At 38.4% G+C, this 22,726-nt stretch overlaps 1 protein-coding gene and 1 pseudogene across 33 annotated transcripts in view; one reads left to right on the top strand and one right to left on the bottom strand.

Annotated features, from left to right (window-relative positions):
• Positions 1 to 22,726, bottom strand: part of CHRM3 (cholinergic receptor muscarinic 3) — a 502,174-nt gene that overhangs the window by 53,651 nt on the left and 425,797 nt on the right. The window lies entirely within an intron of this gene.
• On the top strand, positions 20,686 to 21,086 carry LOC112660882 (peptidyl-prolyl cis-trans isomerase FKBP1A-like; annotated as a pseudogene).

A 22,726-nucleotide genomic window follows, 5' to 3' on the forward strand; every position in this document is an offset into this window, starting at 1 on the left:
AATTTAATTTTTGAATCATCTTTGTAGGTCTATCATTGTTTTGGCTCTATTTTTTTTAAAGATTTTATTTATTTATGAGAGAGAGAGAGAGCGAGAGAGAGAGAGAGAGAGGCACAGACACAGACAGAGGGAGAAGCAGGCTCCATTCCATGCAGGGAGCCCAATGTGGGACTCGATCCCTGGTCTCCAGGACCACACCCTGGGCTGAAGGCGGCCCTAAACCGCTGAGCCACTAGGGCTGCCCTTGGTTCTATCTTTGATGTCAATTGGAAAGGAACAGCATGTGAATGATTTTAAGTTTGCTAATTTACTCTTATATAACTACATTTCAAAATATTCACAATACATAGCTGGCTCTCAATGCATATCTGTCCTACATCCCTCCTAATAATTATTTGCAAATATGATAACCTTGTAAGATGACTTCTGAAGTTGCATAGAACAACCCAAAGTAACTTCCATTATAAAAATCCTTCGAACTATATTTTACAATAGAGGTCACTTTTTCACTGCTCCTTATTTAAAAACAAATAGCAAAAGCCTAAGGAATCCAGTTATAAAATGGGCAGAGGATCTGAATAAGCACTTTTCCAAAGAAGCATATAGATACACAAATAGGTATATAAAAAGGTGCTCAACATCACTCATCATCAGGAAATACAAATCAAAACCACAATGAGACATCATCTCACACTGTTAGAATGGCTAGTATAAAACAGACAGGAAATCACATAGGTTGGTGAAGATGTGGAGAAGAGGGAATGCTTGTGCACTATTGGTCCGAATGTAAATTGGTGTAGTCACTACAGAAAATTCCATATAGGACCTTAAAAAGTTAGAAATACCTTATGATCCAGTAAGCCCCCTACTGGGTATTTATCTGAAGGGAAGGAAAGCACTGATTTGACAAGATATACATGCTCATATACATGTATATGACATGTATACATATACAAGTAATTCATAGCAGCATTACTTAAAATAGCCAAGCCATGGGAGCCACTTGAGTGTCTGCTGATGGATGAATGGATAAAGAAAGTGGGGTGTATGATTTCACTTATATGTGGAATCTTAAAAAAAAAAAGCAACAACAAAAAGACAAGCTCATAGATACAGAGAATGGTCTGGTGATTGATGGGTAAGATAGGTGAAGGGGTCAAAAGGTACAAACTTCCAGTTATAAAATGAGTAAGTCATGGGATGTAATATACAGTATGGTGACTATAGTTAACAATACTGTATCGTATATTTAAAAGTTTCTAAGACGATAGATCTTAAAAGTTTTTGTCATGGGGGGTGGTGTCTGGCTGGCTCAGTTGGAGAGGCATGTGACTCTTGATCTTGGGGTCCTGAGTTCAAACCCCATGTTGGGTGCAGAGATTACTTAAATAATAATAATAATAAAACTTAAAAAAAGGTTCTCATCATAAGAAAGAGATTTATAGCCACATGTGGTGATGGATGTTAACCAGACTTATGTGATAATCATTCTATGACATATACAGATATTAAATCATTATGTTGTACATCTGAAACTAATGTTATTTTTCAATTATATCTCAATTTTAAAAATTAGTAAAAAAAGTCCCAATTAAAAAAATAAATAATTCCATTCATTTCCCATAGTCTTTCCTTGTTTATTCTGTATGTATCTTAGTTCATATAAGATGGTGTAAATGTTATAAAACACCTAAAATCACAGTCTAAAAACACCATGTTATAAATTAACTGCATTTATTTACGTCTTGACCCAACACTTATTCATTAAAAAATCATCTTTTAAGTATTCTGCTTTAATAAGTCTATTTGTAGCTCAAATATTTTAAACTGCCCTTTATTACAGACTGTATTGATATTTTAAATGAATCTCTCTCTCTGGATATGTATATATCTATATGCCTATATATCTTTATCTGTATCTATAAACTGCTCATTTTATTTTAAACCCTTCTCCCAAGACCTCATTCTTTTCAAAAGCATATGAATAACATTCTTAGCCTGTCTTCTTATACCATATTTTAATAACTCACATTCTGTTCTTCAGCATTCCTTTAAATGCTTTCTACTTTATGCATTTTCGTGTTTAGGGAACAATAATTTAGATTGAGCTTAAGAATGTTTAAAACCAACACTCTAGATGAAAGCCTATGAAAATAAATAGTTTTCTTTTTTCTTCTATTTCCAACTGTTTGCTTCTTTGTGATCCTTGCCTCCTCTTGATTTTTCCTTGTCAGAACTCTGTCTTCTGGGTAATATTTATTATTACTAGTTCATTGTACCTATGCTAACGATTAGTACTCCTTCTTCCCCTTAAGTTTTGTTTTGTCACTTGTACTTTCATGGGTAAAACACATGATGCTTTCCTATCCTGGTCACTCTTTCTGCTCACAAGATCCCTGGACACCCGGTGTTGCTCAGTGAGAGGCATCTCCAGTGCTGAGAATGATGCCTGACCCATAGTTTACAGTTTAAAATGCCTGATAAGGAATGGAGCTGTTCAGTGCAGTATCATTCCATCCTTACCATTAGCCATGAAAGTCATCCTGTCCTTGGGAAAAATTATACCACTGAGTTACTTTCTTCCCTGATCATTTGAAAAAGAATGAATTTTATTATTATTTGTAACATGGACTGAGCAACATGAAAAAGCATGTATTTTATTCAATGTAAAGGATATGCTGGGAAATACCATTTACATAAACTTCCATGGGAATGATGCCATTGAAGTCGTGCAATGGAGTGGTTCAACTATTCCCTTTAGTAATGCTACTGAGTACAAAGTATTTTTTGTTCCCATTTAATTTCTTAAAAGTGTTATTTATTTATTTATTTATTTATGCACACACAGTGGGGAGTGGGGTGGGGAGGAGCAGAAGGAGAGGGACAGCAGACTTCATGCTGAGTGTGGAGCCCAACATGGGGCTTGATCTTAAGACCTCGAGATCACGACCTGAGCTGAAATCAAGAGTTGGATGCTCAATGGACAGAGCCACTCAGGTGCCCCACTTGAAAGTACTTTCTAACATAAGTTTCTTTTATTCATTTATTCATTCACTCCATTCACTCACTGTTCATTTATTTTTTACAGTATTATGGAGACATATGGCACTGTCATATGGCACTTTGAAAATGTAAGGTGTATGGCATGATGACCTGACTTCCATAAATTGTGAAATGATCACTACTATAAATTTAGTTAATGTCCATCATCTCCTACAGATAAAAAAAAGATAAAGAAGAAAAAAAATTCTTCCTTGTGATGAGACCTCAGTATCTATTTTCTTAATGACATCTAAATACACCACATAGCTGCATTAGTTATTTCTTAAAAATATCTTACATCATGATTGAAAGTATTTGCTCAATAATTCTGGAGTATGGGAAGAATTGATAAAATATGGGCAACTGGAACAACTGAGATTGGTTGTTCATAATCCAAGATTCTGCGAGCACCTTTTTCATTTACACGTTTCTGGAGAATCTCTTGGCATTGTGGGTCTGAATGCTGAGTCAAGAGACCTGGATTCCCATCTTGGCTGCTAATTATGACTTTATGGTCTTTGTTTCAAATAAAAAAAAAACCCTCCGTCTCTAGAAGGATAGGACACTGCTGGTGTCTGAAGCTGCTCAAAAGAATGTAATTGAAGACTTGAAAAATATGCCTGTTGTTACACTTGGCCAAGTGCATAATCATGATGTTAGAAGGGACTTGAGGATCGTTTTAAGAGACGAAACAGGTGAGTTATAATGACTAGACCAAGTTCCCATTTACAATGAAGGGCAATGCCAAATTCATTGCTTTTTCAAATTTGTCAGATTCTCCTTTTCCTTCACTTCACTTCTATGAAACAAACACAGATGTAAAAAATAAGCCTTTTCTAAATTCCTTGAATCCTTGAATTCCTTGAATCTCCTTTACAACTCTCAACAAATGCATGTTAATAGGAATAGAGTGAGTTAACTGGAATTGAATTGGAGCTACTGTCTGAAGGGTGATAGTGAAGAAGATGATCTAAATCAGCACTTCTCAAACTTCAGTGTGCCTTACAAATCAGTCTGGAATTTGGTTTGACAACAGATTCTGCTGCTGTAGGCTCGGGTTGGGATTTGAGAGTCCTCTGTTCTAACAAATTTCTAAGTGATGCTGATGTTGCCGGTCACTTTGAGAAGTGAATGTCTACCAGATGGTAGGAAAGCCATGTGGGAGAAAGCCTTTCATTTAGTAACTAATTTTATGTAAACTCATTTCTGGAGTGAAGGAAGCGACAAGCTTCCTATGCTAGCTTTATGGAATACAGCAAAGAAAGAGTCAGCAGGCAAGTAGATGGCAGCCATGCTTCCTATAAACGAAGTTCTAGGCCACTGCTGAAAGCAGCACATGTTTCCACCATGTCTACATTACCAGGATCCTGGTTCCTGAGAAAGTGTCAAATTTCGCTCTTTATTTCCTATTCAGATAGGACTGTGGGTGTCTAATATGTTTCAGAAAAGGTTTTTCATCAAACATGGTTAAAATCAAATTTGGATTCCTGGGGCAGCCCGGGTGGCTCAGCAGTTTAACGCCGCCTTCAGCCCAGGGCCTGATTCTGGAGACCCTGGAGACCTGGGGTCAAGTCCCATGTCGAGTTCCCTGCGTGGAGCCTGCTTCTCCGTCTGCCTGTGTCTCTGCCTCTCTCTCTGTTTGTGTCTCTCAGGAATAAATAAAATCTTAAAAACAAAAACGAAAAAACCAAATTCAGATTCCTAAGGGCGTAAATTTCATTTGTTAGACAATTGCATTATCTGTAAAAGCTTCTTAAGGGTAGGAAGTAAGAGGCATGTTTTCTACAGTTTCGCTTGCTCCTGCCACATAATATGGGAAGATAAAAACACTTGCTTTTATTTGCAATACTTTAGTAAAGAGATAGTTCTTAAATTTAAAAAGATGGAAATCAGTTTTTTAGAATTTCCATATTTCAGTGATATGGATTCTACCTAAAACAGCTAGTTTTTTTTGTATTGAAGGATTTAAAATCACTAGATTGCTTTCTTGAATTTTTTTATTTTTCATTTCTGAGATCAATGATTAAATTTTTTAGGTAACCCTTACTTTTCAGAATGAATTGCAATTTTTTACTCATTCAGCACATTTTATGTATTTCACTGGAAAGTAATAACTTAAGTTTACCTCATCAATATCATTTTTCCTAAGCCAGCCTTGGTTTTACTCACTTATTCCAGAACTTCACTATCCTTTGGAATATAGGCTCTGATTCTCAGGGTTTGTAACAGGTATAAGAATGTCACATGTGTCATGGATGTCCATAGTCTGGAAAACATAGATGTTATTTTTCTTCTGCTTGATATAAAATATGTGGAATTGTAGAGTCACTTTATTTTTCATATTGGGTCATTTTATTGTATCTCTTATCAATGGGAACACACAGAAAATAATATTTTTAGAGACTCGCATATCCCATAATTAGGAATCTATTCTCCATAGATGGATGACTGTTACAACAGATTTCCCACCAAATGATGTGAAAGTTTTGAAAAGATCATATATTTCTTAAGTATTTTCCCAGTAACTCAATAAAATTATATTAAAAGTGTATGGCAAGTGTGAAAAAGGGATCAAATACATTTCAGTAAGGAAACTAGGCTCATGAGCCAGATAGCAAGTACATCTATAACTAATATTAACAAGAACAACTAACATTCATTAGGCACTTACTAGTAGCTTTCTCCATATTCTCTTATTTCTTGGAGAAACTCTATGAGACTAATACTGCTGTTATCTCATTTTATGGATGGGGAAATTGAGAAAAGATGAGGTGAGTCAACTAAGTCACACAGCTAGTAAAGCAACTATATTGATCAAATCAGAATCAACCTACTTCAAACGCATACGCTTTTAACTACTACTTCCGAAAAAGGGGGAAATGTCAACATATTTTAATAGGAGCTCATTGCATTTTATTGCACAATAAATATGATTTTACTTCTTGCAAATTTTATCATTTCTATGGCAATTTTTCTAGTATTCAAAGAGATGAAGTCAACAACCCCACTATGCAGTCAGGATTTTAGTTCTAAGACTCAACCCCCAGGCATGCAATGAACCTATAATAGGAACTGTCTGTAGATGGAAGAATGTAGCTTTGGTCTTATATTTATGCTACAATGATACTTGAATCATCACCAATAATAAAGACTCTGAGGACAGTGAAGTAAATATGCAAAATCAGAATGGTATTCAGCGTTTTCCTCCATTGATGTGTTGGCTTTGCTAAAAACAGCCCAGATTTTGCCTGAATTGTAAACTAAGCAAATATGACTGGAGGAGACACAGGGAACAGATGTTGATTTTTAAAAGACCACTTATCCATCATCACTTTTTTACATAATCAGCTGAAACCAGCATTCAATCCCTTTTCTTAAAATTGTTGTTAGTTTATCTATGAAGACTAAACCTCAAAGATTGTATGAGGAAAATGGAATGATTTCTTTTGAAAACTCTACTGTAATGATGATTTGGTGAAGTTATTTATAGATGATCAAATTATTTTCAATCTTATTGAATCAAGAATGTTCGGAATTGTATTCCTGTACATGCTGTTTAAACACCATGACACATATGTACCATGATTAGATTAAGGAGTCAAGGGGCATTCTACCATTTCTTGACAATAAACAAGAGGTGTGAGTTGTTCTGTTATACACAAAAATGGAATATGGAGATTCCCTTGCAGAAATAAATTCAAATACATACAAATACTTCCAAACAGATGAACAGTCTTTTCCCAAGTTGGAGAAATACAGCATAGGGGTTCAGAAACTAAGATCAAAGCCAGAACCTGCTGCTTTCTAGAGATGAACATCAAGTTATTTAACTTCCCATGCCTTAGTTTCCATTTGAAAAATGGAGATAAAGTCTTACAAAGATAAAGAGACAGTGTTATAACAGACCACTAAACACAATACCTAACAGTCAGGAATTGTACTGGTTTTCTATAATTTTTGTGGAGCATCATTAAAATCATATACAGTTGACCTCTGGACAACATGGGTTTGAACTTCATGGGTCCACTTACACATGGAAATTTTTTTTTCAATCAATAGACATACAGTGGAGTAAATGCATTTTCTCTTTCTTACGATTCTCTTAACATTTTCTTTACTTTATTGTATGAATATACACTTTAACACGTATAACATAAAAATATTTGTTAATTGACTCTTTATGTTGTCTGTAAGGCTTCCAATCAACAGTAGGCTATTAGTACTTAGATTTTGGGGGAGTCAGAAGTTACATGGAGGTTTTCAAGAGTACAAGGGTCAGTGGCCCTAACCTCTGTGTTGTTTAAGGGTCAACTATAAAATCCCTCAGCACCAGGGAAATATTGATAAGTGTATGATTTTTTGCTATGGGTCTGAACCAAGCAGAAAAATGACTGAGCAAACCAAGATAATTTTGAGGTCAACCTATTTCCAGAATAATTCTGAATAACAGAAAAGATTGATCACAACTCCATCTTCTTTTTTTTTTTTTAAGATTTTATTTATTTATTCATGAGAGACACAGAGAGAGAGAGAGAGAGAGAGAGAGAGAGAGAGAGAGAGAGGCAGAGACACAGGCAGAGGGAACCCCCCTGCTCCATGCAGGGAACCCGATGTGGGACTCGATCCCGGGTCTTCGGGATCACACCCTGGGCCGAAGGTGGCACTAAACCGCTGAGCCACCCGGGCTGCCCTCCATCTCCTATTTTTAAAAGCATTAGAGTAGTGATTTATTCTTTAGTTCAATCAGAACTAATCTTATTATTGGATAATGAAAATTTTCTGAATTTGGACATTGTCTCGCCAGTCATGGATAGGTGGACATATCTATTACGATTAGGCAAACTTATCCATAAAGGTCTTAACAAAAATATATTTTTAATATAAGGGTGAAGACTATGTTAAATGGTGGTAGTTTCCATTTCAAAGAATGAGATCAGCTGCTCGCTATCATGAATCCATGTAGTTATTTATCCTTGGCTTATTTTACCCATGTAGTTCAATCTTTCATCTGTTTTTGTTGTTATTGGTTCAAGAAAGTCATAGCAGTAAAAAAAAAAATCAAAGGCATTGAAAATAATACTTAGATGTATCCAAATCATATGGAAATACTTACATTATATATTGTTTCGATTATCTATTTAGTGATTCTCTTTCTCTCTGAAATAACAGATACCCTACTTTTAGCCAAACATAGGACTACCTCATAAAAGACTGCATTTTCCTGTCTTCCTGGCATCAGGACTAAGTTTTAGCTAATGAGAAGTAAAAGGAAGTGTTGACTGAAAACCTCTTTAAAAGACAAGTGGCAAAATAAATAAATAAATAAATAAATAAAATAAAAATAAAATAAAAGACAAGTGGCATATCATACCCACTTTCATCTTATTTTTGAAATACAGATGTGATGAATGGAGCCATCTTGGATTATAATACCACAGATCAAATTCTATGGTGAACAGAGCAGAACATCTGAAGAAGCTTGAGTACCCTTTAGAAACGGAGCCATGTCAGTCCTGGCCTGCTTCTAAACTTCTTTTACATCTGAGAGAAACAAGATTGCTAAAGTTTACTAATCTGTCTTCCACAGCTGAATTTAACCCTAATCAATATATGAAGAATTTTATGTAGATTATTCATCCGAAGAGATGTTCTATCCAAAATGGATTTCTTTTAGGAATTACCATATGCCATATATCTTCCCTGGGAATTCACCATTCATATTAACAGAATAACATAATAAAAACTCAGAGAATCCCATAATAAATAGAAAATGTTTGACTTCATTAATGTATTGATTCCCAAATTTATTTAATCAGAGATTTTCAAATTTTTGGAATAATACTAATATCCAGGTTATTAGTATTCCTTCCACACAATGCACTTTGGGAAATGCTGATCTATTTCTGTTGCTGTTCCTCTGAATTAGCATTTGTCATGAATTGTCCATATTGCTCAGTCTTTTGCTTACTTGCTGCTTGGGGAGCAAGCAGTCCCTCAGTTTTGTCTCAGATCTTGGCAAAGCTGGCACTTCTGGAATATTTTTTTATCATTTTTCCATTGAAGCATTAGACTGAGAATCCTTTCTGTGATATGGAGTATTAGTTTGATTGAATTTTGACTAAGTCTGTTGGATTTTTCTTGAGTTTATAACAACAGATTACTAGATATCTACTAGAAGTAATAATTTTCCTTTATGCCTAGATAAATGTTCAGGCCAATAATTATAGCAGTCCTAAGAATATAATTTTTATTATAGGCCTTTCAAGAGAAAGTATTTTCTGGACTTTACTTTAAAAATGACATTGCCATCTATGTCAGAAAATTTATAAGGAAACAAAGCACAGATTTACTGTGTCAACAGGAGTCCTGGCCTAGAAAATGTGTATTAAATCATGGCTTTTTTTTTTTTTTTTTTAAAGTAGGCTCCACGCCCAGCATGGAGCCCAATGTGGGGCCTGAACTCATGACCCTGAGATCAAGAGTCAGATACTTAACCAACTGAACCACCCAGGCACCTCAAACATAGCTTTTTTTTTTTTTTTTAATAAAAAACCTGTAAAATTAATATTAAAATTGCTAAACCTGAGATAAGTGTTATCAAGATACATTTTCTTCAACAGTTAAAATTTAATTAGTGTGCATTTAAAAAGTGTACCCACCTATCCCTCTATTGATAATTACTTTCTACCAAACCTTTAAGCTATAAAAAAATATAAATTTAAGATCCATTTCCACAAAGGCAGTACTTAAGAGTGATCTATTTTTTAGAAAAGCCCAAATAAAGTAAGATTAAAAAAACACAAGGACCTATCTAGAAGGATATGGCTTATAGTGATATATGAATGTCCACGCTTGAAGTATGGTTTAGCATCTGTAAAACAGGCCAGAAATTAGAATTTGGTATGCAAGGCCTAAGCCTTCAACTGTTTTGTGGATGTTCTTTAGATATACAGCAAGTTTATTTTCTTTAATGCTCCTTTGTGCAAAATTGCTTCAGAAATAAAATTATGCCTTGTTCCATGTAGTGAACTTCAGCAACTTAAAATGTGTTCTTAAAGCTGTCGTAAGGAGGTGGGTCTATGCCCAGATGACTACAAGAGCTGGGTAAATGGCATACTGAGTGAGGCAGGCAAGTTGTAAGACAAAAGGGCATGATAGGAACCTTCTGGAAACACAGGACCATTGAACCTGTGGATTCAGATCCAGTGTTGCCAGATATGTCTCTTCAAGAAAAGCATATAAAAGTCCTGACTTTGGGATCCCTGGGTGGCGCAGCGGTTTAGCGCCTGCCTTTAGCCCAGGGCGCGATCCTGGAGTCCTGGGATCGAATCCCACGTCGGGCTCCCGGTGCATGGAGCCTGTTTCTCCCTCTGCCTATGTCTCTGCCTCTCTCTCTCTCTCACTGTGTGGCTATCATAAATAAATAAAAAAAAAAATTAAAAAAAAAAAGTCCTGACTTTAAGATATTGGCATCTATTTAAAAGCAAAACCAACCAAACAAACAAAGCCCACAAAAATGAGCAGGGTAAAAATCAGCCAAAATCTAATGAACAACAGCATATCTGTGGGTCTAATTCCTGATTTTCCCAGGGGCTGCAGTTTGCTACATCTGGTTTATAGCATCCTATTTCTCCACTCAACACCTTATTGAGGAAGCATTTTCTACAGTTTTCTAGTATCTCTTTCTTAATCAGCTCTTGCACAGGCGTTATGTAACTTCTTTCTACTGTGACTAAGTGGGGCATAAGGGAAAATTCGCTGTGAACTGACTACAGCAGATTCAGTCCATTTGTGACCTCTGCTATCTTTAAAATAAACTTATCTTTTAGATATAGATAAGTCTCCCCTGAATCTGGAGGTTGGGAAAAAAATTCCAGACTCTTCTATAAGCCTTTTCCCTTTGTCGGGAAAACCGACAGACCATGTTCTCCCTACCCCTGCATCCCCGATTACTAAGATGGGTGTCAGTGTCTTGGTTAAGAGCCTGAGCTTTAAACTCAAGACACATGGGGTGACTTCCTGTTTTGCTACTTACTTTGACAGAGAGAGAGAGAGAGAGAGAGAGAGAGAGAGACCAGGGGAGGGGCAGAGGAAGAGAAAGAAGGAGAAGCAGACTCCCCGCTGAGCAGGGACCCTGATGTGGGACTCAATCCCAAGACCCTAGGATTTTGACCTGAGCCAAAGGCAGACACCTAACTGACTGAGCCACCCAGATGTCTCAGTTTGCTCTATCCTTAACAGTAGATATTAGTAAGGGCAACCCATTTGTCATTACATAGCTGTAATTCTCAGGAAATTCTCCCTGAATTCGAGTTAAAATGGTACCTATTAGCCTCATTCTATCACTTATCTATCTATCTATCTATCTATCTATCTATCTATCTATCTATCTATCATCATCTATCTTTCTATCTATCTACCTGGAATATTACTCAGCCATAAAAAAGATTGAAATCTTGCCATTTACAACAATGTGGATGGAACTCAGATATATTATACTAAACGAAATAAGTCAGTCAGAGAAAAACAAATACCATATGATTAACTCATATGTGGAACTAAAGAAACAAAACAAATGAACAAAGACAAAAGAGACCAGTGAAAAAACAGACTCTTAACTATAGAGGACAAACTGATGGTCACCAGAGGAGAGGTGGGAGGGGAGAAACAGGTGATGGGCTTTAAGAGCATACTTATCCTGATGAGCATTGAGTAAAGTATGGAAGTACTGAAGTACTAAAGTATTGATTATATTGTACACTTGAAACTAATATAACACTATACATTGATTAAACTGGAATTAAAAAATTAAATATTTTTGTATCTGTTTCTTCCTTTTGTTGGAAGAACACAGAGGCACAGTACTTCTCCTATAGGAACAATTTAAGTTTTTTAGCTGGTCACATGTGGAAATGCTAGAGGAACCCCATGTTTCCTTCTAGATGTAAAGTCTTATTATCCGTTCATTTTCAATGATCTATTACAAGTCACTGTAGAATTTTATTGTGTGCAGATTCACATCCTACCAGCTGTCTCTAAGGGAGGAAAGTAAAGAGTAAAACTCCATTATTTGTTGACTTCTTATTTTTCATTAGACCTTCAGGGACTAATTTTTTTCCACAATGAAGAGAAGTTCTATGTGTTTAGATACCCAAAAGGCTGTCTGTGGGATTTGGTATACTAAATTCATTGGCAGGTAATGAAGGCATTCATTAAGGCTTTAGCATAACTGGCTTAATTTCATCTCCATGGGAAGATGGACAGCCTCAGAAGCCCCAGAAACTGGTCTGTTTTATCAGAATGCAGCATCAGGGTCAGACATGCCCCACCAAACCCCACATTCCTTTTAAATTCTTCTCCAGAGCACACTAGCTCAAGGCAAAAGTTCTAGCAAAGTGTCCCCCAAGTGTCAATATCTAACACAAACTACATCAGTTTTATTCAAGGAGAGGCTAATTCTGTGAGAAAATTCAGTGAAGTGTACAGAGCTTTATCATATCCAAAGTCATTGCTCAACCTTTAAGGGTCAGTGAGGCAACACTCATGTTCTCAATCCCTGCTTGGTAATAAGGACATCTCGAGTCAGTTTTGTAGTCGACAGAGAGGCAGGGTGTTTTGAAGTACAATGTAGGTGGATGGCCTCTGATCCATCTGTTCTGGTAGCTGGGCCTTTGTAAATGGCCTAAAATTATGATGTCTCCTCTGTCTGCTGCTGCCCACACGTGCACCATGAAAAAGGGATGATCACTTCATATGCCAGGGCAACAGTAATGAATATTAATCACAAAGGAGTGGAACAAACAGTGACTGTGCTCCATTTCTGATTAGCATACTACACACTGACATCATCCTGGAAGTTCTAAAGAGGCAACACCATGGTAACTCTTTCTCTTATTCTAACTAATGCTCTTGGAATTATTGGAGGAGCACACAAATGCAAAGAATGAGATTTCTGTTGTTCTGAAGATTTGGTTTGGTTTGGCTTTTATTTTATTTTATTTTTTATTTTTTAAGATTTTTAAAATTTATTCATAGACACAGAGAGAGAGAGGCAGAGACACAGGCAGAGGGAGAAGCAGGCTCCATGCAGGGAGCCCGACATGGGACTCAATCCCAGGTCTCCAGGATAACACCCCAGGCTGCAGGCGGCACCAAACCGCTGCGCCACCAGGGCTGCCCTGGTTTGGCTTTTAAAATCAGGTCATTGAAACTTTTCTCTTTTTATCCCAGAAAAATAGCCTGTACATTGGGCAGCAACACTTTTAATATCCTGCCATTCATCAGTCGTGTCTAATTATGCTCCCTAAACCTATATATTATATTACTGTCATTTTCTTCCAAATATCAGTTTATTTTTATTTTTTTTTAATTTATTTTTATTTTTATTTTTTTTTCAAATATCAGTTTATTAGAAGTTAAACTGGACTTTAACAGCTAGATTGCTTCTCAAAGCGTGACTGTGAATAGGAAACCAATGCTGTGTGAAGTGCTTGGACTAGTGATTGACTCTTAAATGCATCATAGGGCATAGAGATTGTGTTAATGGGGCAAATTCTATTAACTTAGTGTCTCAAGGTAATCGACTTCTCAGTATCTTTAATAAGGTGCACAGCCACCCATGCTCAGTGGTTGAGCATCTGCCTGTGGCTCAGGTCATGACCCTGGGGTCCTGGGATTGAGTCCTGCATCAGGCTCCCTGCGGGGAGCCTGCTTCTCCCTCTGCTTATGTCTCTGCCTCTCTCTGTGTGTCTCTCATTAATTAAAAAAAAAAGATGCAAAAGAGAGATACCACTATCAAAACAGATCTATAGATTTCCAAATGCACACTGAGCATAAAGATAAACTTACAATTGTCCAGAGGAATATGCCCAAAATTGAGGGAGGAGAAAATCCTCTAGGGAGGAGAGTGAGACCAAGTGCTGGTCAGGGGGAGATGGTAGTTCCATCTCTCCTGTTAGAAGATTTAGAGTAAGAATGTATCATTCATTCATTATTATCCAAGTTAAAAATAAAATTTTGAAAATGGAAATGTGAGTTGGATTGCACTCTGCACCAGGGGCTGACATTCTTCCTCATGCGCTGGGGGAAGAGCCCAGGTCTACCTCTTTCCTTCCCTCTCTCTTCACTTCTGCTCCAGCTCTGAGAGTGCTATGGGAAAGCACTGCTCACACTGTCCCACTGAATTCAATATCAAGCTTCCCAAAGCCTTTAGGGCCTTAGTTGCTCCTCTGTAAACCTCCTCACCCTTGCCTCTCTGTTTAAAGGCTGGACACGAATAAGTGGACCTTCAGGAGGTTCTTATCACTGAACCTGGATATTTTAACACACTTAAACATTTAAGGATATAAGTGGTAGTGTTCCTTAGCATCCTATTCTGACTTGGATAGCATTTCCCAAACCCTAAACAAAAATCTATCCCAATAAAACCTAAAAGATATGGATGATCAGTATGCAGAACCACTAGAATAGGTTATGTATCACAAATCAAATACACAGTCTGTAACACTTTATTATTAAATCATCTCAAAAGTCCTGATGTAAATCTAAAGGCAGTCAAAGTGGCTTTGAATTAAGAGGTATAAGAACCACCTGAGTCCCAGTCCCAGTATTTTACTAGTGTGACCTGGGGCAAGTTAATGAGCCTTGGTATTTTCATTTACCGAGAAAGCCATAATTATACCATGGTTCTCTTAAGCGGTTATTTGGAGGATCATCTGTTCTGAGATTGCCCTGAAGGGCGGATCACATGGGGGAGGTATTTATGTTGCATTTTACATTTTCAAAGATGAATCTAATGCTCCCTTCTTTTTACCTGTCCTCTTAGAAATCTGTCCCCATCTGAGCTCGACCTTTTTAGATGACATGACACTTTGCTTGACATCTTCCTTAATCTAATTTGAGTTTTTTAGGGGTCTTCTATGAATATATAAAAGATTATCTAGCTGCATTTTCCAGAAGTGTCAGTTTTCCAGAAAACAACTTCATATTTCTGTAATAAGAGTTTTCCTTTTTACCTGTAACTTTTTTTAAGATTTTATTTATTTATTCATGAGAGACAGAGACAGGCAGAGACATAGGCAGAGACACAGGCAGAGAGAGAGGCAGGCTCCCCATGGGGAGCCCAGTGTGGCACTCGATCCCAGGACCCCAGGATCACGACCTGAGCCAAAAGCAGATGCTCAACCACTGAGCCACCCAGGTGCTGTGATAATGTTTTACACATAAAAAGACCCACTGTATTTCACAGGGCTGGTGGTTAACGGTACAGTAACAACTATGTATTGAGGGCCCTGTCACATAAGAGGGAATTCCCTGGATCTGCAGGCAGAAGATTCCAGTGTCCACTTTGTCACTAACCAGCTATTTGACCAGAAGTCCAATCAACCAACCTTCTTGGGTTTTCTTCACCTAACATGAGATAAACCTTCACAGGCTTGTGGTAAGGAATAAACGAGATCAGTTGCATACAAAATGGGCACATCAATTTTAAAGAGTTTACGAATGTTAAGAGAAGTAATGAAAGAAGAAGGAATGTATTCACCATGTGTTCTGCCTGCCACTTACAACCAACACGATACCTATATATTGTAGTGTCATACCAAACTGTCTGAAAACAAATGGTGTTTGTAGTGTCACTTGGCTTTAACCACACACATCTGTCTCTGATCACATGGCTTCTTTCTGATCAAACCCCTTCCATGGGTCCCCACCATCCAGACTCAAGTTGAAGCTCTGTTACCTACAATTGTCTGACTCCATGACACCCTCCAACCTTGTGTCCCACACCACCTCCATTTATAGACCCCATTGCTCAGTCAAAGGAAACTGCTTCCCATCTGCCAACTACTACTGAAATTTCTGACCTCACTGTTTATCCACTGCCGAGAGTGCTGTCTCCCATTTTTATATGTCCTGCCTGGTCTTTGGGCCTCAGGCCAAATGTCACTTCCTTTATGATCTTTCTCTGAGTCATACTTTCTGAAGCCTACTCTCTCTTCTTTAGAATTCCACAGAGCTTTGCCATTTTACCCCTCCTACCTTTTAGTATCATTACCTATGCACACAATTTACCCTCCCAATGACACTGCAAACTTTTTAAGCCTGAGCCACCCTGTTTCAGCCTCATGGTACCTGCACAGTTTGGCCCAATGCATCTCACTTAACAGAGACTCGGCAAATGAGCAATGAATGGATAAAGGAAGTGGAGCGACAGGGATCACATTCAGTTGATGCAGGTCACAGAATTTCAAAAGGACACCCCCACTCTAACCTGCTCTGAAAGATCAGTGATTTCAGATAAACATGTGTACTTAGCAATCTATAAAATTCCAAAGGAGAAATGTCTGGCCTTCATTATGTAATTGTGTAGTTAGGTGCTTAAATGTAAAGATAGTTTGCAGGGACTGAAATGTACTGTTATCAGACATTCTTCGTGTCCATGCTTCACCTTAAGTTCTGTGGTGTCTCATGGAAAACTTATATAACCTATTAAGTCTCTGGGGTTAATTGGTTGCAAATGTCTGTCGGAGTTGGCAGATTTCTAAGGAGGGCAGGACAAACAGGAGGAGGCAATGAGGACCGGCACCTGACCCCCTGGCCAGGGTCCTTCCCCACTCAAAACTTTGGTAATGTCAGTTTTAGGAAGATATGGAGACAAGAGGCCAGCCTGGACAATCTCTATGGATTCATTCTAATTTTGCAATTCTAGGCTCCTGGATATTTTTCTGGCTCTCTTGAGCTATCATTAAGGATGTGTCAAATATGTCATTTTATTGGCTCTAAACAGACACCTCAAAGGGCGAGCATAGAAATGAAAGAAAAGATGTGTTCTCTCTGCTTGTACACCGTGAGGCATGACAGATTCCCAATTCATGGTTTGGCCAGCATTTTGGTGGGTGATCCACGAAGCAAAAGGACTCAATTTCTTCTCTTTACAACCCTATTTATTGCATTTCTGACAGCAGGGAATGATGACTATGTGCTCCAAAGATTCCTTGCCCACTTCTATTCATCTTAAACTTTTTTTTAATTTTTAAAATTTATTTATGAAAGACACAGAGAGAGGCAGAGACACAGGCAGAGGGAGAAGCAGGCTCCATGAAGGAAGCCCAATGTGGGACTTGATCCCAGGACTCCAGGATCATGCCCTGAGCCAAAGGCAGATGCTCAACCACTGAGCCATCCAGGCATCCCTCATCTTAAACTTTAAGAAAATTTCCTTTTGTTGCCACTTCCTGCATATGCCAACATTGTTTCAGGAAACCTAGGAGGCTCTGCTCTCAGGTGAAAGGGAGCTTTGAGGTTTGTGTTCAGGAATGGTGGTAATGAATTCAGATCTTATACTTCTAGCAGAGCAGTATGTTAAGGACAGAATATGCTCCTACTTCAATTTCCCAGCCAAGAAATATACTGGGATGGGAATAACATAATCACAGGGTTTCTTATATTTTTATCAATTGAAATATATTTATATTCTGCTATTTTAAAAACAGAGAAGGATTTGATATGGCTTCATTCAGCAGCACTGTGCCAGGCTCAGATGCTTGGCTGGGCCCAGAATGAGAAAAGCACACTTCCTCTGAAGCCACGCCCTTTCTTGGTCTGAGGATAAGACTTTGTTTTTGAAATAGCTTCAAGAGATGGTACTAGACCAGCTTGCATTTCCTGATGCTGTGTTAAGTGTTCCTACATCTCACTTATGAATTTGCTGGAAGGGGAACTGGTCATGGGAGATTCATCAATTTGAAGCCAATATACTCCTCGGTCGAAATAAGAGTGCACACCAGGTGACTGGCTGGAAGCTCGATCCATGAAGAAGTATGCGTGCCTGTGCAAACATGGCACTGATCACCTTCTTCTCCACTAATGCATCTCCATCAACTCTAAAATAAACCCTCCTCTAACTTACCCTGTGTAGTTATATTCTTTCTGCACTGAACATATTAGTGTGTGTGTGTGTGCACATGCACCTGTCCTTTTGTGTTGACTTTACAGGCTGTACGTGGTATTATTTACTGGGCATTTGCATAGATGTTTCACAGGGAAAATGAACGGGTTTCCTGAGACACAGGCGGGGTCATGTGAATCCAAATGTTGAACAGAGGAGTCTGATTTATTTCCTTATCCTATTTTGCTCTTCTTACCTAGTTTCAAACTTTGTTGCTAGCACTGGAAGTTATTCTTGAATTGGCTTTCCATTAGGTAGGTTCCCTACTGCCTGGCAACTCCAATAGCCCTCCTCCACCTGGGTCAGCTTCTGGAACGCTTCCTTTGATAACCCTTGGATAAGCTGGATCATTTTCTCCTCTGCACCTGGTACTTGCTTTTCCTTATTGGGCTTTAATACACTGTTTTGATAGTGATTTAATGCTTTCTTCCCCTTACTAGATTATAAATCCTTTAAGGGCAAAGACCATGTTTTATACCTCTGTGTTCCCACTGATTAGCCCATTGATAATTAATTCATGTTTATTACATTTAACTTGAAAATAAAACTCTAAAGATTATTAGCTTCAAAATTTTTAAGATTTTCCTTCAAATGCTCCAAAAAACATGTCAGAGATATGGTTGATTCTTTTTTTTATAAAGATTTTATTTATTTATTGGAGAGAGAACAAGCTTCAGAGAGAGAGAGAGAGAGAGAGAGAGAGAAGGAGAGCAAGAACAAGCACGAGTGAATATAAACCCTGGGGAGAAGCAGAGGGAGAAGGAAAAGCAGGCTCCCAGCTGAGCAAGGAGCCCCATGTTGAGGCTTGCTTGATCCCAGGACCCTGAGATCATAACCTGAGGCAAGAGTGGATACCTAACTGCTTGAGCCACTTGAGCCACCCAGGCATTCGATGGTTGGTTCTTTCTTGAACAAGACTGAATATCTGAGCTTTACTCAGACACATTTAGAGATCCAAAAAAGTGATCTGTATATAAATGCATAATATATGATACGTAAAGAAAATGGCCTCAAGTAAAATACCAAAAGTGATTATCTCTGGGGAATGAAGTTATAGGTCATTTTTCTACATCTTGCACTATAATATGATGAGTATGTCTTATTGTTATAATAAAGACAGTAAATATTAATCACATGGCAGAAAACATACATGAGAGCTTTTCATCCGTGTCCTTCTGCATATTACATAGCAATGAATTAGTTCATCTAAGTCCACTACCTCATGAAAGGATGCTTAGGGTAACACTTTCATACAGAGCTCCCTGGTCCTGGGAAGGGAAAGAGGCAAAGTGGTCCAAATGCGATATAGTTGGAGCAGTTTGGATCCTTGACACTTGTTCATTTGACACTGGATTCTCTCACACTTCTCAACTTTAATTTCTTACAACCTGAATTGCAGTGACTTAGGCACATCTTCATTGATTCCTCTGAATCAGTGGGCTTCTGACTTTTCTGACTGTATCTTACAGAAACCTTGTATCTTTGCTGTGATCTGGTGCACACACATAGCCACTCTACTGAGACTAAATCTCATGTGATAATATCTTCACTTCATAGGAGGTAATCAGATGCTTTCTATTCTTTACTATTCTACATAAAAAATGCACTTCTTAATCTCCTACATTGATTTCATACCTTGAAACTTGAAAACCATTGTTTGAAAGTCTAAGGACTTTGAGGTCGACAACCATGCTTTATTCATCTCTTATAATGCCTTCACACATAGAAGAAAGTCAAGAAATACTGCTACCTATTTTTTTTTCCAAGTAAAATGAATAATCTCTTGAACACCACTGACCAAATGATCTTTCGATCCCTGCCCCATGTTTCCTATAGTGCAGAGAACATAGTGGGCATTGGCTTGCTCAAAGACCACAGAAATCTATAAATATTCACACTGTAATGTCTTCATGGAAGGAAGGAATAAGGAAAAAAAAAAAGAAAGGCAGAATCAGTTCTGTTTGTCCTTGAACAAAAGGTACAGGAATGAGTTGGCATGGAGACTTTGAAATGACTGAAGATTTGCTGAGTCTCATATTGGCCAGCAAGAGCTCCATGTGCTTTTTATTTTATCGTTACTAGATAAAACTTTGCTAACGGGGAAACATGCTTAAATCAAAATGGCAGTTTGAGGTAAACCAGCACTTTTCCCTTGATCCCCAGTCCCATCGCCTAAATCTGTGGCAGATTTGTTCTCTGACATCTCTAAGTATTGAAAAGGCACTAATTAGTCAGGAACCAAAGATTGCCCATATCTTCATTTGCTTTTCCTACTGTAGTGTCAATGTTAATCATACAACCTTGTGCCTATATTAAACTTTATCCTAAAGATAAAGATTCATTTTAAGACCCTTCTTTACTGGGACTTATTCGAGTTGTGCTGAGCAGGTGTCACTGAGAACTTGCTCTGTATCAGGCATGATTTTAGATCATGTGGGGCAGAAACCTAAGTGATACCTCAACAGTTCTTGGTCTAGTTGGCAGAGGCAGCCATATCCACAGTAAGCTCTGCTACCATATTTCAAGTGTAATACCAGAGGTCTGAGCAAAGAGCCATGGATACACAGAAAGGGAGCCCATGCTTCTGCTGAGCATGATAGGTAGAGTCGGAGGTGGGGAGGGCTCACAGAGGAGGAGACATTTGAGCAGGGCTTTGAAGACTGGGCAAGAGTCATCAAAAATAGAAGTTATGGGGAATGGCTGCCAGGTCCGTTGTGGGCCCACGCCACCTGCAGCTCACCTGCCCGTGCCCAGCATCCCCAGCTGCCTCCGTCAGGGGAGTGCAGGTGGAGACCATCTCCCCAAGCAACGTACGCACGTTCTCGAAGCAGGTCAGACCTGCGTGGTGCACTACAAGGGGATGATTGAAGATGGAAAGAAGTTTGATTCCTCCTGGGACAGAAACAAGCCCTTTAAGTTTATGCTAGGCAAGCAAGAGGTGATCCCAGGCTGGGAAGAAGGGGTTGCCCAGATGAGTGTGGGTCAGAGAGCCAAACTATCTTCCTAGACTACGCCTACAGTGCTACTGGGCACCCAGGCATTTATCCCACCAAATGCCACTCTTGTCTTAGATGTGGAGCTTCTGAAACTGGAATGACAGGAACGGCTTCCTCCCTGAATTCTCCATTCTTGGATGTGCCATGGAGGGATGGTGCCTCCAGATGTGCACACATGACTCTGTATAGAGCTTTTCCTGATGTTCCACTACACTCTTTGTATAAACATCAACCCGACTGAATGTATTCTATCACTCAGCTTTGTTCTTTCCCTTTCTCCTCATATGTGTGTTGACCTAAACTATATGCCATAAACCTCAAGTTACTCATTTTATTTTGTTTTCATTTTGGGGTGAAGGTTCAGTTTCAGTCTTCTGGATCTGGGTTTCCACTTAAGTATTAATTTTCCACTTAAGTCAAGTATTAACATCACAAGTCACGGGTTAACTTTAGAATAGGAATTGGTATTGGGGGATTACAAGAATCTTTATTCTTTTTTCAGATGAAATTTTAATCTATTATATATTAAGCATTCTCACTGCTGCACTACAAAGCCATAGCAGATGTGAGGCACGGTTGATGGCTGAAGTAACTCTCCCAGTTGAGAGATGTCCTTGGGTGGAGTTAAAAGCCCTACCTGATGACCTATCAGATAAAGGGCCAGTATCCAAGATCTATAAAAAACCTGTTAAACTCAACAGCAAAGAAACAAACAATCCAATCATGAAATGGGCAAAAGACATGAAGAGAAATCTCACAGAGGAAGACATAGACATGGCCAACAAGCACATGAGAAAATGCTCCGCATCACTGGCCATCAGGGAAATGCAAATCAAAACCACAATGAGATACCACCTCACACCAGTGAGAATGGAGAAAATGAACAAGACAGGAAACAACAAATGTTGGAGAGGATGCGGAGAAAAGGGAACCCTCTTGCACTGTTGGTGGGAATGTGAACTGGTGCAGCCCCTCTGGAATACTGTGTGGAGGTTCCTCAAAGAGTTAAAAATAGACCTGCCCTACGACCCAGCAATTGCACTGTTGGGGATTTACCCCAAAGATACAGATGCAATGAAACGCCGGGACACCTGCACCCCTATGTTTCTAGCAGCAATGTCCACAATAGCCAAACTGTGGAAGGAGCCTCGGTGTCCATCGAAAGATGAATGGATAAAGAAGATGTGGTTTATGTATACAATGGAATATTCCTCAGCCATTAGAAATGACAAATACCCACCATTTGCTTTGACGTGGATGGACCTCGAGGACAAACACTATATGCTCTCATTCATTTGGGGAATATAAAAATTAGTGAAAAGGAATAAAGGGAAAGGAGAGAAAATATTAGTGAGGGTGACAAAACATGAGAGACACCTAACTCTGGGAAATGAACAAGGGGTAGTGGAAGGAGAGGTGGGGGGGGTTACTGGGTGATGGGCACTGAGGGGGGCACTTGGCGGAATGAGCACTGGGTGTTATGCTATACGTTGGCAAATTGAACTCCAATAAAAAAATTAAAAAAAAATAAAGCTCACCCACAACAAAAGACAAACAAAAACATATTAGACTGTCAAATCACTGTTATACACCTGTATCTAATGTACATTGTGTCAGCTGTACTGCAATTTAAAATAACAAATACTCCTTCAAACCAGAAGATAGTAAAAAAAGTTTGAAAACACAAATATAAATAAAAATAACTGTAATTAAAAAAAAAAAAAAAGCCCTACCTGAAACT

Source organism: Canis lupus, chromosome 4, assembly GCF_003254725.2.
Source record: "Canis lupus dingo isolate Sandy chromosome 4, ASM325472v2, whole genome shotgun sequence".
In the NCBI taxonomy this organism is placed as follows: Eukaryota; Metazoa; Chordata; class Mammalia; order Carnivora; family Canidae; genus Canis; species Canis lupus.